Genomic DNA, 15,786 nt, shown 5'->3' with positions numbered 1-15,786 from the left:
TCGTTCATGTTGACTTATTTGTAGATCTTACTTTGCTGAACATTATTGCTGTTTACAGTTTACCTATATCTATAATAATATTCAATATAATAACCAAAAACAGCAAAATTTCCTTAAAATTACCAATTCAGGGGCCACAACCCAAAAACAGGTTGTCCAATTCATCTGAAAATTTCAGGGCAGATAGATCTTGACCTGATTAACAATTTTACTTCATGTCAGATTTTCTCTAAATTATTTGGTTTTTGAGTAATAAGCCAAAAACTGCATTTTACCCCTATGTTCTATTTTTAGCCGTGGCGGCCATCTTGGTTTGATGGCCAGGTCACCGGACACATTTTTTAAACAAGAAACCCCAAAGATGATTGTGGCCAAGTTTGGATCAATTTGGCACAGCAGTTTCAGAGAAGAAGATTTTAGTAAAAGATATATAAAATTTACGAAAAATGGTTAAAAATTGACTTTAAAGGGCAATAACTCCTAAAGAGGTCAACTGACCATTTTGGTCATGTTGACTTATTTGTAAATCTGACCTTGCTGAACATTATTGCTGTTTACAGTTTACCTATATCTATAATAATATTCAATATAATAACCAAAAACAGCAAAATTTCCTTAAAATTACCAATTCAGGGGCCGCAACCCAAAAACAGGTTGTCCAATTCATCTGAAAATTTCAGGGCAGATAAATCTCCACCTGATTAACAATTTTACCCAATGTCAGATTTGCTCTAAATGCTTTGGTTTTTGAGTTATAAGCCAAAAACTGCATTTTACCCCTATGTTCTATTTATAGCCATGGCGGTCATCTTGGTTAGTTGGCGGGGTCACCAGACACAATTTTTAAACTAGATACCCCAATGATGATTGTGGCCAAGTTTCAAATAATTTGGCCCAGCAGTTTCAGAGGAGAAGATTTTTCTAAAAGATTACTAAGATTTACGAAAAATGGTTAAAAATTGACTATAAAGGGCAATAACTCCTAAAGTGGTCAACTGATCATTTTGGTCATGTTGACTTATTTGTAGATCTTATTTTGCTGAACATTATTGCTTTTACAGTTTATCTCTATCTGAAATAATATTCAAGATAATAACCAAAAACAACAAAATTTCCTTAAAATTACCAATTCAGGGGCAGCAACCTAACAACGGAATGTCAGATTCATCTGAAAATTTCAGGGCAGATAGATCTTAACCTGATTAACAATATTACCCCATGTCAGATTTGCCCTAAATGCTTTGGTTTTTGAGTTATAAGCCAAAAACTGCATTTTACCCCTATGTTCTATTTATAGCCATGGCGGCCATCTTGGTTAGTTGGCGGGGTCACCGGACACAATTTTTAAACTAGATACCCCAAAGATGATTGTGGCCAAGTTTGGTTAAATTTGGCCTAGTAGTTTCAGAGGAGAAGATTTTTGTAAAAGTTAACGCAGGACGACGCCGGACGACGACGGACGACGCCGGACGCCGGACGCCAAGTGATGAGAATAGCTCACTTGGCCCTTCGGGCCAGGTGAGCTAAAAATACATACAAGTGATTCAAAACATATATAATAGGGTTTTTCATGGAAAGCTGTATTATGAAACAAAAATATTATACAGCATAACATTTCATAAGTTTAAATTCATTACTAAATAAGTTGTGAAAACTACTAATTTGAATTATTTTTTAAACGCTCTATTAATTCAGGCCTTAAAATTGGTATCTGCTTTCAATATATACAGAAAAATACATATAAATCAGTTTGATATGGTGGTAAATGTAACCCATTTCACATGAGCCTTGATTTAAATCTTGTGTTTTTCTCTAATGCAATTTTTAAGATGACTTTATACAACACTAACCTCCGATACGTTCATACTTACCTTGTCTTACAAAAAATGCTAAAACTTGAAAACAACTAAAATGGTGTAAGTAAAAATTAAAGAAATGACAGACTAGATATAGACACAGAAGAAAGCAGCACTCTCTCTCTGCTCAGTTGAAATTAATTTTTGAACAGTGTCTACATTCGAATTGTACCCATTTTTTGGGAATGACTGAATAAAGGACCAGGAAACATAGAGCGCAGGCGTCGACAAGTTTAAAATTCAAATAAGACATGTGAAATGTCTTCACAAACATTATTTTAAAAGATCTTTGTTGTCGACGTATGCGCTCTATGTTTCCTGTCCAATAATCTTTGGAAATTTACCCATAGTTAGTAAAGATACTTAAGGAAATGGACATGTGTAAAAATTTACTCTCTATTATTCTAATAATTTCTAATAATTTCTGATGATATTTATTCAAATTGCATTCCCGTTATAAAACACTTCACACAAAATAAATCAAACTTATTTCTGTCATTTTATATGACCAAATATATCTACTTTATGTTAAAACTTCCACATTTGTATTAATTTATGATTAGAATTATGTAGTTAATTCATTGAGCAGTTCTGATAGTTTTTCAGTCAGACCTGATCAAAATCCATATTTCTTGCGAAGTCTCAGGAAGTCTAGGGGATTCCAAGATTTTTTCAATTTTGTACTGAAAATTTTAAGCCTATCAGATTCATTTCTCGTTAGATATACTGTTCCCAGGTTAAATAGTTAAAAAATCTGACTGATACTAACCATATAGTCAGCTCTGATGGCCATTATTCCATGCATCAATCCTATCGGACAAGCTGTGGAGCTAATCTAAAATATAAAATGCTTCTTCCTTAAAAATTGTTTAAAATGATAACCATAATATACTATATGTACATTTTGTAAAAACCAGGATTTTAAATGTTCAATGAATTGCAAATTTTCTATATGTTTGTATGCAGGCTTAGGCAAAACCATGTAATCAAATATCCACGAAAATACATGTATTCCACAATCCACAAATATTGGTACCCACCAAATGAATCCACAGTATTCTTTTTAAAAATGGAACAAAATACTGATACCTACCTTTGTAAAAGCTGTATTTGACCACCAAGTCTTAGTCCCAATACAATAAAAACATGTCACAGAAAGAGCCTAAAAAAATATTAAAAATGGATACACTTTATATTTTACAAATCCATTTTCGTTGTTAATATAACATTTACTTAACATTTATCTGATTTCTTACTGCATGTTCACAGAAGTATAACATCAACAAAGAGTTTTATCATTTGAATTTCAACTGCACAAAAATTATCTGCAAATATTACAGAGTTATCTCCCATTGAATGAATTAATATTGCTGTAATTAGTCCCCCTCATCCTTATAGTTTCTAGATTTCGATTTTAACTGCTCATAGTTATATGCATATATTACAGAGTTATCTCCCATTGAATGAATAAATCTTGTTGTAATTAGTCCAACCTTGTCATTTCATGATTTCAATTTCAACTGCTCTCAAGTTCTCCAATGGCACTTGAACATGTCTCAATTTGAAATATTTATCAAATATTTCTAGAGAATGTATAGAAATTGTTAGGCTTAAATAAATTTGCCATTATCATATTTTTTTATTTAAAGACCCCAGACTTAGTAAGGTTGAAGATTCATTTAATCACTTTCCATGGATCTCAGGTCTCCTGGCTACTTCAAAATGCTTTTCATGGCGGCTTTTATGCTAATCTGTTCACTGAATCCATTTTATTTAATTAATGAAATATCCTCTCCATTGTACATACTGTTTGTAATCAAAATTGAATTGGCAGTCACCAGAATATCCCAAACTATCTCCCAATATCTTTTTTTATCCAATCATGGCAACTGGAGTAGTAAAATACAAATAATTTATTTAATTCAGACAAAATTACCATATATGATAAAGTCATGCTAATTATAAGATGCGGTTTTCTTAGCTTTTAAAATATTTCGTAAAAACTGTGAATCAAAGAATTCAGCTTTATCTATAACTAACATAGGACTAACATAGGAAAATGTTGTTGATAAAAAAATACTCAATTCTGGACCCTTTTGTTTTTCAAATAATTAATATTACTTGAGTGTTATGAACTAAATTCCAGGTCGACAAGTTCAGTCTAGTAATGAGGATAGTAATGTCTTTTGCTGTCAGGCGTCATGGTCCTTTTGGCTATCATAAGGGTAAAATTGGAAAGCATTTAACTATATGATATCCTTAATGATTTAAAATATCCTTAATGTGATCATTCATTAGTTTCAAAACAGGGGCAAAAGATACCAGTGGGACAGTCGAAAACCAGCGGTGATAACGGTGCTCCGAAAGGATAAGCAGAAAGTTGTGTTGTTTATTTAAACCTGGTAATAGTTTAATTCGATAGGTCACATACCGTATAGCTTGTTATTTTCGCGGGTGTAAATTGTCGCTTATTTTCGCGGATAGAACAAAATCGCCAAAATAAATTCCGCCAATTTAAAAGTGTACATGCAAAGGTAATGTTAAAATGTAGAATCCGCCAAAATAATAACCGCCAAAATTTTTCGTATACCTTATTCAATGAAAATCGCGAAATTTTACACCCGCGAAAATAACCCGCGTTGTAGTAACAACATAAGAAACATTTCCGATATCATCTGTAAAACAGTTATTCCATAAAAAAGGTGAAGCAAATTGTGATGGCATCCAGAAAATTTATTAAGGGGATGATCTCACCTTAATCATTTGGAACTCTTATATGATAGCTTCCTTGTGAGCACCAGCCCTCTATCATGGCAATCATGATAGGAAATACGAGCCGGGGAATATGGCATCAATTGGAAGATGTACTCTGTATGCAGGCACTGCTGGAATGTTGATACATAGAAATTGAAAGTTCACAATTGGGAAACTGAAATCATCTCGTTTGTCGTTAAGTTTAGTTTTCAACCAACCCTCTTTGTCAATTTCTAGATGTAAGTCAAGATATGAGGCAGACGTAATTGTATCTGTTGTATCTAGTTCAATGGGATGGATGCTTTCAACTTAATTACCACATTTTGAGTTATTTAGTGTAAGATCATCATCAACTTACTCTTGAAATCCCCAGGTTCCTTAAAAGGATAACAGTCAAAACTAAACAAAATTTAAACTTAAATTTAAAACTACATTACTTGGTTTAATAATTCTAATTGTTTGCAATTCTTGAAAAATGTTGGGAGTCTTAAAAGGGATCCCTGTAGTTATGAAAGCATTCAAATTACTTTGGACTCTTATGGACTCTTGAGAAACTACTTGAACTATAAGTATGATCCTCATTTAAAGTATGGCAATCAGATTTCTGTTGAATTGGCCAGCAATTCCATGTACATGTGTATTGCTAAATGGTATTTCAAATATAATAAACTCATCATACATGTAGATACCAGCTTCAAAATTCTATATTTACTCAAGACCATGTTTTGTCTAAAAAAAGACTCATCAGTGACACTCGAATCAAACAATGTTTATAAGGCCAAACAGAGAACAAAGTTTAAGAGCATTGCGAACCAAAAATTCCTTAAAAGTTTTGCCAAATACAGCTAAGGTTATCTATTCCTGAGAGAGAGACTTTTTAAAGCCTTAGTTTTTCAAAAATTCTAAGTTTTGTTAACAGTTAATGACACCTTAAAAATACCTTGAGACTAAATACTCTTGCCTAGCGGCTTGGAAAATTTAACAGTCCCTCAACTGATATCTTCGCAAATATCCCCATAACATGATAGCTGTGTTTACAATTTTTATGTTTGTTTTTTTATTAAATAGCAATATTTGATCAAACAGGAAATTCTTGAAAAAAAAGCCTCAATTTTACAAACCCTGCCTATAAAAGTTAAAAGTGATATTATAACAAGTCAATCTAATACATGCAAGCTGTTCTTAAGTAATAATGTTCAAATATTACTTATTAACAACACTATTTAAAAAGAAACAACATTTTCATTCGACCAAGTAGGTCAACTTTGGTTTTTTTTCTGTTACCTGTTGCACCCCTCAGTTTCAGAATCAACTAAGCTCTCCATCAGGATATTTATATTTAATCCATCAAAGTATTTATTATATTACAAATTTGCTTTAAATAATAATGGAAAGGTTATAAATATTAGTCACAACAGGTTTTCTTTCCAGTTCTGTAAAATTCTTCGAAAAATTGCCTTTCACCAATGCAGACAATAAGCACACCCCTCACTACCTTCACACCAAAATTTTATCATTTTTCTGGAATGGAATTTTTATTTCCTTCAAAATACCTTCTAAATGCTCATAACTTTTTGTGCAAGTTTTTGGAAAAACTAAAGTGTTTGTTAAAGTTGAAACATTGATGAAATTAAATCAATACTAAAATTAAATCAATAACAAAATTATTAAATTAACAATAAAATATCTTTGCATTTCAAAGTTGAGGCAAATTGTGTATATCCAAGGATATATATAGCTAACTATACAAATCCTTGGTATATCAGGACCAAAATGTCCATTTTTTTCTCTTAGGGCGGAGAACACAGTTTTGTTCCCCTAATTGTCTAGTCCAAATAATTATGACGTCTTGAAAGGCTATTATAATTTTTTTCTTTGACGCCTTACTTCTAATACATGCAAGCTGTTCTTAAGTAATAATGTTCAAATATTACTTATTAACAACACTATTTAAAAAGAAACAACATTTTCATTCGACCAAGTAGGTCAACTTTGGTTTTTTTCCTGTTACCTGTTGCACCCCTCAGTTTCAGAATCAACTAAGCTCTCCATCAGGATATTTATATTTAATCCATCAAAGTATTTATTATATTACAAATTTGCTTTAAATAATAATGGAAAGGTTATAAATATTAGTCACAACAGGTTTTCTTTCCAGTTCTGTAAGATGTAAGGCGTCAAAGAAAAAAATTATAATAGCCTTTCAAGACGTCATAATTATTTGGACTACTAATTGTCTATCAAAACATAATGACAATTAAAAAAATATTCACCGGCTCTTTTTCGATAAGATTTGGTGTGCATAAAGTTTGACTTTTATCCCAAAACATACCATCAAAAATTCACAAAACTCTGGCTGCTCATTTTCTTCTGGTAACCACGAACGTATAAAGCCAGAGAGCTTCCGAGAAGGGGAAATTCCACTTTTATTTTCATTAAGGCAACGTTCCGGTGCAACGAGTTGACATGCATTGTTTCCAGACACATGGAGGTGTCAGACCACCCATTAAAAGTCCTTATTTGTTCAAACGAATTTTGCATTTATCATAGCTTTCTAAATTGTTTATCTTAAGTTTAACCTCTTACAAACCAGGTATGTCCTGAATCGCGGTACCACGATTTCCCGAGAACTACGAGAACAACATAATATCCCGAAAACAAGATTATATATCCCGAGAACAAGATTTTTTATGGTGTTATATGTGTTTTTTTTTGCTTAAACAAGTGTAACAGCATACAATGATTAAGGTTTATGGCGTTCATAATTAATAAAAGTACACGCAATCTTCAGAAAAAGAAACAACACCAAGCTTTAGCTTAAAAGGAGATATTTGGAGAAAATTGTACAGTAATTACAGCATTTTATTATATCATAAGAAAACAATACAATTACTAAGATTTTGAAAACATGTTATTTTAGTAAAAACTTTGACGAATCATAATTTATTTCATTTTATTAACAATAACGATATAAATAAAATTTATTAACAATAGAGACATATAATTAATTAACAACAATCAGTTTTTATATGAATGTTTAACATTTTTTTTTAATAAAATATATTCTTTCAGTACATTTGATACTTTTCTTTTCTGTCAGTTCTTCTAAGATCTTCTAATACATTTTGTACTTTGATTTTCTTAAGTTGTCTACCGAATGTCCGCCATATTGTGTTCAACAAGGATTTTGTATACAAGACATAATCGAATTTTTGACCTGAAATTGCATTTTTATTGAATAAAAACGAGTATTATCTCTTATTAGTATTCTTTATTATTGTAAAAAGTAGTAAAAACACAATAAAAACACCTATAACACAATTAAAAATTATGTTCTCGGGATATATAATCTTGTTTTCGGGATATTATGTTGTTCTCGTAGTTCTCGGGAAATCGTGGTACCCCCTGAATCGTACAGGATTCACCTTTCTTCATGTCACTATTTTCAACATACCGAGGCAGCACTCGCACTAGTCCAAATAATTATGACGTCTGGGACGGCTATTTTATTATTTTTCTGGGACGCCTTCCTACGTAGGAAGGCGTCCCAGAAAAAAATTAAAATAGCCTTGCCAGATGTCATAATTATTTGGACTACACTCGCACCCGCAAAGTGGAGAGGGATTAATGTAAGTCGCAAAACTTGTTTCCCAATCCACTCTAAATAAATATGTTTAAACTAACATACCGAGATAAAAAAAAAGAAGAGACCTTCCGAACTAATGCATTATAAGGCTCACATGCAAAACAGCTGACCTTTGAAAATAAAAATAATAAAAACTGCTACACAGAAAAAAAAATTCATGTTCATATCATGTATGTACTAATGTGAAATTGTGATTTAATCGAAAAAAGGGGGTCTTGCCACGAAGAATAAAAAGTTGGGCAATCCTGAAGTCAAAACATTTTTTTCTTCTTTCTGTTTGCTATTTTTACTAGGCCACACTGTAAACATGATATCCTTCCACTTTCCTGGATTGATACCCCAAAAAGATGCACAATTTTTAAAGTCTATATATATGTTTCAATTCAGCATAAACCTATGATCAAACAGAAAAAATTGAGTTCAGAAAAAAAATCAAGAAAAAAATGCACTATTTTGTTTCCCTCCAAGTTTTGACATGCACCAGAAACTGGAGTTCCTCCAAAGAGATTGTGTCCTAAGACATATACAAAGGCCTTAACAGAAAACATACCCTCAAATTTATGTCCCATAGGCCACACGACCTAAAGGAAAAAAAGAAGAAGACAACATTAGACATACACAAAGGCCTTAACAGATAACATACTTGCGATTCAATCAGCACCGCACCCTGCCAGAAAAAAAACAACATGACATTAGACATACACAAAGGCCTTAACAGAAAACATACCTGCGATTCCATCAGTGACGCACCCTGCCAGAAAAAAAGAAAACATGACATAAGACATACACAAAGGTCTTAACAGAAAACATACCTGCGATTCCATCAGCGACGCGCCCTGCCAGAAAAAAAGAAAACATGACATTAGACATACACAAAGGTCTTAACAGAAAACATACCTGCGATTCCATCAGCGACGCGCCCTGCCAGAAAAAAAGAATACATGACATTAGACATACAAAAGGTCTTAACAGAAAACATACCTGCGATTCCATCAGCGACGCGCCCTGCAAGAAAAAAAGAAAACTTGACATTAGACATTCACAAAGGTCTTAACAGATAACATACCTGCGATTCCATCAGCGACGCGCCCTGCCAGAAAAAAAGAAAACATGACATTAGACATACACAAAGGTCTTAACAGAAAACATACCTGCGATTCCATCAGCGACGCGCCCTGCCAGAAAAAAAGAAAACATGACATTAGACATACACAAAGGTCTTAACAGAAAACATACCTGCGATTCCATCAGCGACGCGCCCTGCCAGAAAAAAAAAAAAATTACATTAGACATACACAAAGGTCTTAACAGATAACATACCCTCAAATGTCCTGTAGGCCACACGACCTAAAGAAAAAAAAAAAAAAAGGCATCATTAGACATACACAAAGGTCTTAACAGAAAACATACCTGCGATTCCATCAGCGACGCGCCCTGCCAGAAAAAAAAGAAAAAGGCATCATTAGACATACACAAAGGTCTTAACAGAAAACATACCTGCGATTCCATCAGCGACGCGCCCTGCCAGAAAAAAAAAAGAAAAAGGCATCATTAGACATACACAAAGGTCTTAACAGAAAACATACCTGCGATTCCATCAGCGACGCGCCCTGCCAGAAAAAAAAAGAAAAAGGCATCATTAGACATACACAAAGGTCTTAACAGAAAACATACCTGCGATTCCATCAGCGACGCGCCCTGCCAGAAAAAAAAAGAAAAAGGCATCATTAGACATACACAAAGGTCTTAACAGACAACATACCTGCGATTCCATCAGCGACGCGCCCTGCCAGAAAAAAAAAGAAAAAGGCATCATTAGACATACACAAAGGTCTTCACAGAAAACATACCTGCGATTCCATCAGCGACGCGCCCTGCCAGAAAAAAAAAAGAAAAAGGCATCATTAGACATACACAAAGGTCTTAACAGATAACATACCCTCAAATGTCCTGTAGGCCACACGACCTAAAGAAAAAAAAAGAAAAAGGCATCATTAGACATAAACAAAGGTCTTAACAGAAAACATACCTGCGATTCCATCAGCGACACGCCCTGCCAGAAAAAAAAGAAAAAGGCATCATTAGACATACACAAAGGTCTTAACAGAAAACATACCTGCGATTCCATCAGCGACGCGCCCTGCCAGAAAAAAAAAGAAAAAGGCATCATTAGACATACACAAAGGTCTTAACAGAAAACATACCTGCGATTCCATCAGCGACGCGCCCTGCCAGAAAAAAAAAGAAAAAGGCATCATTAGACATACACAAAGGTCTTCACAGAAAACATACCTGCGATTCCATCAGCGACGCGCCCTGCCAGAAAAAAAAAAGAAAAAGGCATCATTAGACATACACAAAGGTCTTAACAGATAACATACCCTCAAATGTCCTGTAGGCCACACGACCTAAAGAAAAAAAAAGAAAAAGGCATCATTAGACATAAACAAAGGTCTTAACAGAAAACATACCTGCGATTCCATCAGCGACGCGCCCTGCCAGAAAAAAAAGAAAAAGGCATCATTAGACATACACAAAGGTCTTAACAGAAAACATACCTGCGATTCCATCAGCGACGCGCCCTGCCAGAAAAAAAAAGAAAAAGGCATCATTAGACATACACAAAGGTCTTAACAGAAAACATACCTGCGATTCCATCAGCGACGCGCCCTGCCAGAAAAAAAAAGAAAAAGGCATCATTAGACATACACAAAGGTCTTAACAGATAACATACCCTCAAATGTCCTGTAGGCCACACGACCTAAAGAAAAAAAAAGAAAAAGGCATCATTAGACATACACAAAGGTCTTAACAGAAAACATACCTGCGATTCCATCAGCGACGCGCCCTGCCAGAAAAAAAAAGAAAAAGGCATCATTAGACATACACAAAGGTCTTAACAGAAAACATACCTGCGATTCCATCAGCGACACGCCCTGCCAGAAAAAAAAAGAAAAAGGCATCATTAGACATACACAAAGGTCTTAACAGAAAACATACCTGCGATTCCATCAGCGACGCGCCCTGCCAGAAAAAAAAGAAAAAGGCATCATTAGACATACACAAAAGTCTTAACAGAAAACATACCTGCGATTCCATCAGCGACACGCCCTGCCAGAAAAAAAAAGAAAAAGGCATCATTAGACATACACAAAGGTCTTAACAGAAAACATACCTGCGATTCCATCAGCGACGCGCCCTGCCAGAAAAAAAAAGAAAAAGGCATCATTAGACATACACAAAGGTCTTAACAGAAAACATACCTGCGATTCCATCAGCGACGCGCCCTGCCAGAAAAAAAAAGAAAAAGGCATCATTAGACATACACAAAGGTCTTAACAGAAAACATACCTGCGATTCCATCAGCGACGCGCCCTGCCAGAAAAAAAAAGAAAAAGGCATCATTAGACATACACAAAGGTCTTAACAGATAACATACCCTCAAATGTCCTGTAGGCCACACGACCTAAAGAAAAAAAAAGAAAAAGGCATCATTAGACATACACAAAGGTCTTAACAGAAAACATACCTGCGATTCCATCAGCGACGCGCCCTGCCAGAAAAAAAAGAAAAAGGCATCATTAGACATACACAAAAGTCTTAACAGAAAACATACCTGCGATTCCATCAGCGACGCGCCCTGCCAGAAAAAAAAAGAAAAAGGCATCATTAGACATACACAAAGGTCTTAACAGAAAACATACCTGCGATTCCATCAGCGACGCGCCCTGCCAGAAAAAAAAAAGAAAAAGGCATCATTAGACATACACAAAGGTCTTAACAGAAAACATACCTGCGATTCCATCAGCGACGCGCCCTGCCAGAAAAAAAAAGAAAAAGGCATCATTAGACATACACAAAGGTCTTAACAGAAAACATACCTGCGATTCCATCAGCGACGCGCCCTGCCAGAAAAAAAAAGAAAAAGGCATCATTAGACATACACAAAGGTCTTAACAGAAAACATACCTGCGATTCCATCAGCGACGCGCCCTGCCAGAAAAAAAAAGAAAAAGGCATCATTAGACATACACAAAGGTCTTAACAGAAAACATACCTGCGATTCCATCAGCGACGCGCCCTGCCAGAAAAAAAAAGAAAAAGGCATCATTAGACATACACAAAGGTCTTAACAGAAAACATACCTGCGATTCCATCAGCGACGCGCCCTGCCAGAAAAAAAAAAGAAAAAGGCATCATTAGACATACACAAAGGTCTTAACAGAAAACATACCTGCGATTCCATCAGCGACGCGCCCTGCCAGAAAAAAAAAGAAAAAGGCATCATTAGACATACACAAAGGTCTTAACAGAAAACATACCTGCGATTCCATCAGCGACGCGCCCTGCCAGAAAAAAAAAGAAAAGGCATCATTAGACATACACAAAGGTCTTAACAGATAACATACCCTCAAATGTCCTGTAGGCCACACGACCTAAAGAAAAAAAAAGAAAAAGGCATCATTAGACATACACAAAGGTCTTAACAGAAAACATACCTGCGATTCCATCAGCGACGCGCCCTGCCAGAAAAAAAAAGAAAAAGGCATCATTAGACATACACAAAGGTCTTAACAGAAAACATACCTGCGATTCCATCAGCGACGCGCCCTGCCAGAAAAAAAAAGAAAAAGGCATCATTAGACATACACAAAGGTCTTAACAGAAAACATACCTGCGATTCCATCAGCGACGCGCCCTGCCAGAAAAAAAAAGAAAAGGGCATCATTAGACATACACAAAGGTCTTAACAGAAAACATACCTGCGATTCCATCAGCGACGCGCCCTGCCAGAAAAAAAAAAGAAAAAGGCATCATTAGACATACACAAAGGTCTTAACAGAAAACATACCTGCGATTCCATCAGCGACGCGCCCTGCCAGAAAAAAAAAGAAAAAGGCATCATTAGACATACACAAAGGTCTTAACAGAAAACATACCTGCGATTCCATCAGCGACGCGCCCTGCCAGAAAAAAAAGAAAAAGGCATCATTAGACATACACAAAGGTCTTAACAGAAAACATACCTGCGATTCCATCAGCGACGCGCCCTGCCAGAAAAAAAAAGAAAAAGGCATCATTAGACATACACAAAGGTCTTAACAGAAAACATACCTGCGATTCCATCAGCGACGCGCCCTGCCAGAAAAAAAAAGAAAAGGCATCATTAGACATACACAAAGGTCTTAACAGATAACATACCCTCAAATGTCCTGTAGGCCACACGACCTAAAGAAAAAAAAAGAAAAAGGCATCATTAGACATACACAAAGGTCTTAACAGAAAACATACCTGCGATTCCATCAGCGACGCGCCCTGCCAGAAAAAAAAAGAAAAAGGCATCATTAGACATACACAAAGGTCTTAACAGAAAACATACCTGCGATTCCATCAGCGACGCGCCCTGCCAGAAAAAAAAAGAAAAAGGCATCATTAGACATACACAAAGGTCTTAACAGAAAACATACCTGCGATTCCATCAGCGACGCGCCCTGCCAGAAAAAAAAAGAAAAGGGCATCATTAGACATACACAAAGGTCTTAACAGAAAACATACCTGCGATTCCATCAGCGACGCGCCCTGCCAGAAAAAAAAAAGAAAAAGGCATCATTAGACATACACAAAGGTCTTAACAGAAAACATACCTGCGATTCCATCAGCGACGCGCCCTGCCAGAAAAAAAAAGAAAAAGGCATCATTAGACATACACAAAGGTCTTAACAGAAAACATACCTGCGATTCCATCAGCGACGCGCCCTGCCAGAAAAAAAAGAAAAAGGCATCATTAGACATACACAAAGGTCTTAACAGAAAACATACCTGCGATTCCATCAGCGACGCGCCCTGCCAGAAAAAAAAAGAAAAAGGCATCATTAGACATACACAAAGGTCTTAACAGAAAACATACCTGCGTTTCCATCAGCGACGCGCCCTGCCAGAAAAAAAAAGAAAAAGGCATCATTAGACATACACAAAGGTCTTAACAGAAAACATACCTGCGATTCCATCAGCGACGCGCCCTGCCAGAAAAAAAAAGAAAAAGGCATCATTAGACATACACAAAGGTCTTAACAGAAAACATACCTGCGATTCCATCAGCGACGCGCCCTGCCAGAAAAAAAAAGAAAAAGGCATCATTAGACATACACAAAGGTCTTAACAGATAACATACCCTCAAATGTCCTGTAGGCCACACGACCTAAAGAAAAAAAAAGAAAAAGGCATCATTAGACATACACAAAGGTCTTAACAGAAAACATACCTGCGATTCCATCAGCGACGCGCCCTGCCAGAAAAAAAAGAAAAAGGCATCATTAGACATACACAAAAGTCTTAACAGAAAACATACCTGCGATTCCATCAGCGACGCGCCCTGCCAGAAAAAAAAAAGAAAAAGGCATCATTAGACATACACAAAGGTCTTAACAGAAAACATACCTGCGATTCCATCAGCGACGCGCCCTGCCAGAAAAAAAAAAGAAAAAGGCATCATTAGACATACACAAAGGTCTTAACAGAAAACATACCTGCGATTCCATCAGCGACGCGCCCTGCCAGAAAAAAAAAGAAAAAGGCATCATTAGACATACACAAAGGTCTTAACAGAAAACATACCTGCGATTCCATCAGCGACGCGCCCTGCCAGAAAAAAAAAGAAAAAGGCATCATTAGACATACACAAAGGTCTTAACAGAAAACATACCTGCGATTCCATCATCGACGCGCCCTGCCAGAAAAAAAAGAAAAAGGCATCATTAGACATACACAAAAGTCTTAACAGAAAACATACCTGCGATTCCATCAGCGACGCGCCCTGCCAGAAAAAAAAAGAAAAAGGCATCATTAGACATACACAAAGGTCTTAACAGAAAACATACCTGCGATGCCATCAGCGACGCGCCCTGCCAGAAAAAAAAAAGAAAAAGGCATCATTAGACATACACAAAGGTCTTAACAGAAAACATACCTGCGATTCCATCAGCGACGCGCCCTGCCAGAAAAAAAAAGAAAAAGGCATCATTAGACATACACAAAGGTCTTAACAGAAAACATACCTGCGATTCCATCAGCGACGCGCCCTGCCAGAAAAAAAAAGAAAAAGGCATCATTAGACATACACAAAGGTCTTAACAGAAAACATACCTGCGATTCCATCAGCGACGCGCCCTGCCAGAAAAAAAAAGAAAAAGGCATCATTAGACATACACAAAGGTCTTAACAGAAAACATACCTGCGATTCCATCAGCGACGCGCCCTGCCAGAAAAAAAAAGAAAAAGGCATCATTAGACATACACAAAGGTCTTAACAGAAAACATACCTGCGATTCCATCAGCGACGCGCCCTGCCAGAAAAAAAAAAGAAAAAGGCATCATTAGACATACACAAAGGTCTTAACAGAAAACATACCTGCGATTCCATCAGCGACGCGCCCTGCCAGAAAAAAAAAGAAAAAGGCATCATTAGACATACACAAAGGTCTTAACAGAAAACATACCTGCGATTCCATCAGCGACGCGCCCTGCCAGAAA

The sequence above is a fragment of the Mytilus trossulus genome, chromosome 4, assembly GCF_036588685.1.
Source record: "Mytilus trossulus isolate FHL-02 chromosome 4, PNRI_Mtr1.1.1.hap1, whole genome shotgun sequence".
NCBI lineage: Eukaryota > Metazoa > Mollusca > Bivalvia > Mytilida > Mytilidae > Mytilus > Mytilus trossulus.
This window is presented reverse-complemented; position numbering follows the sequence as displayed.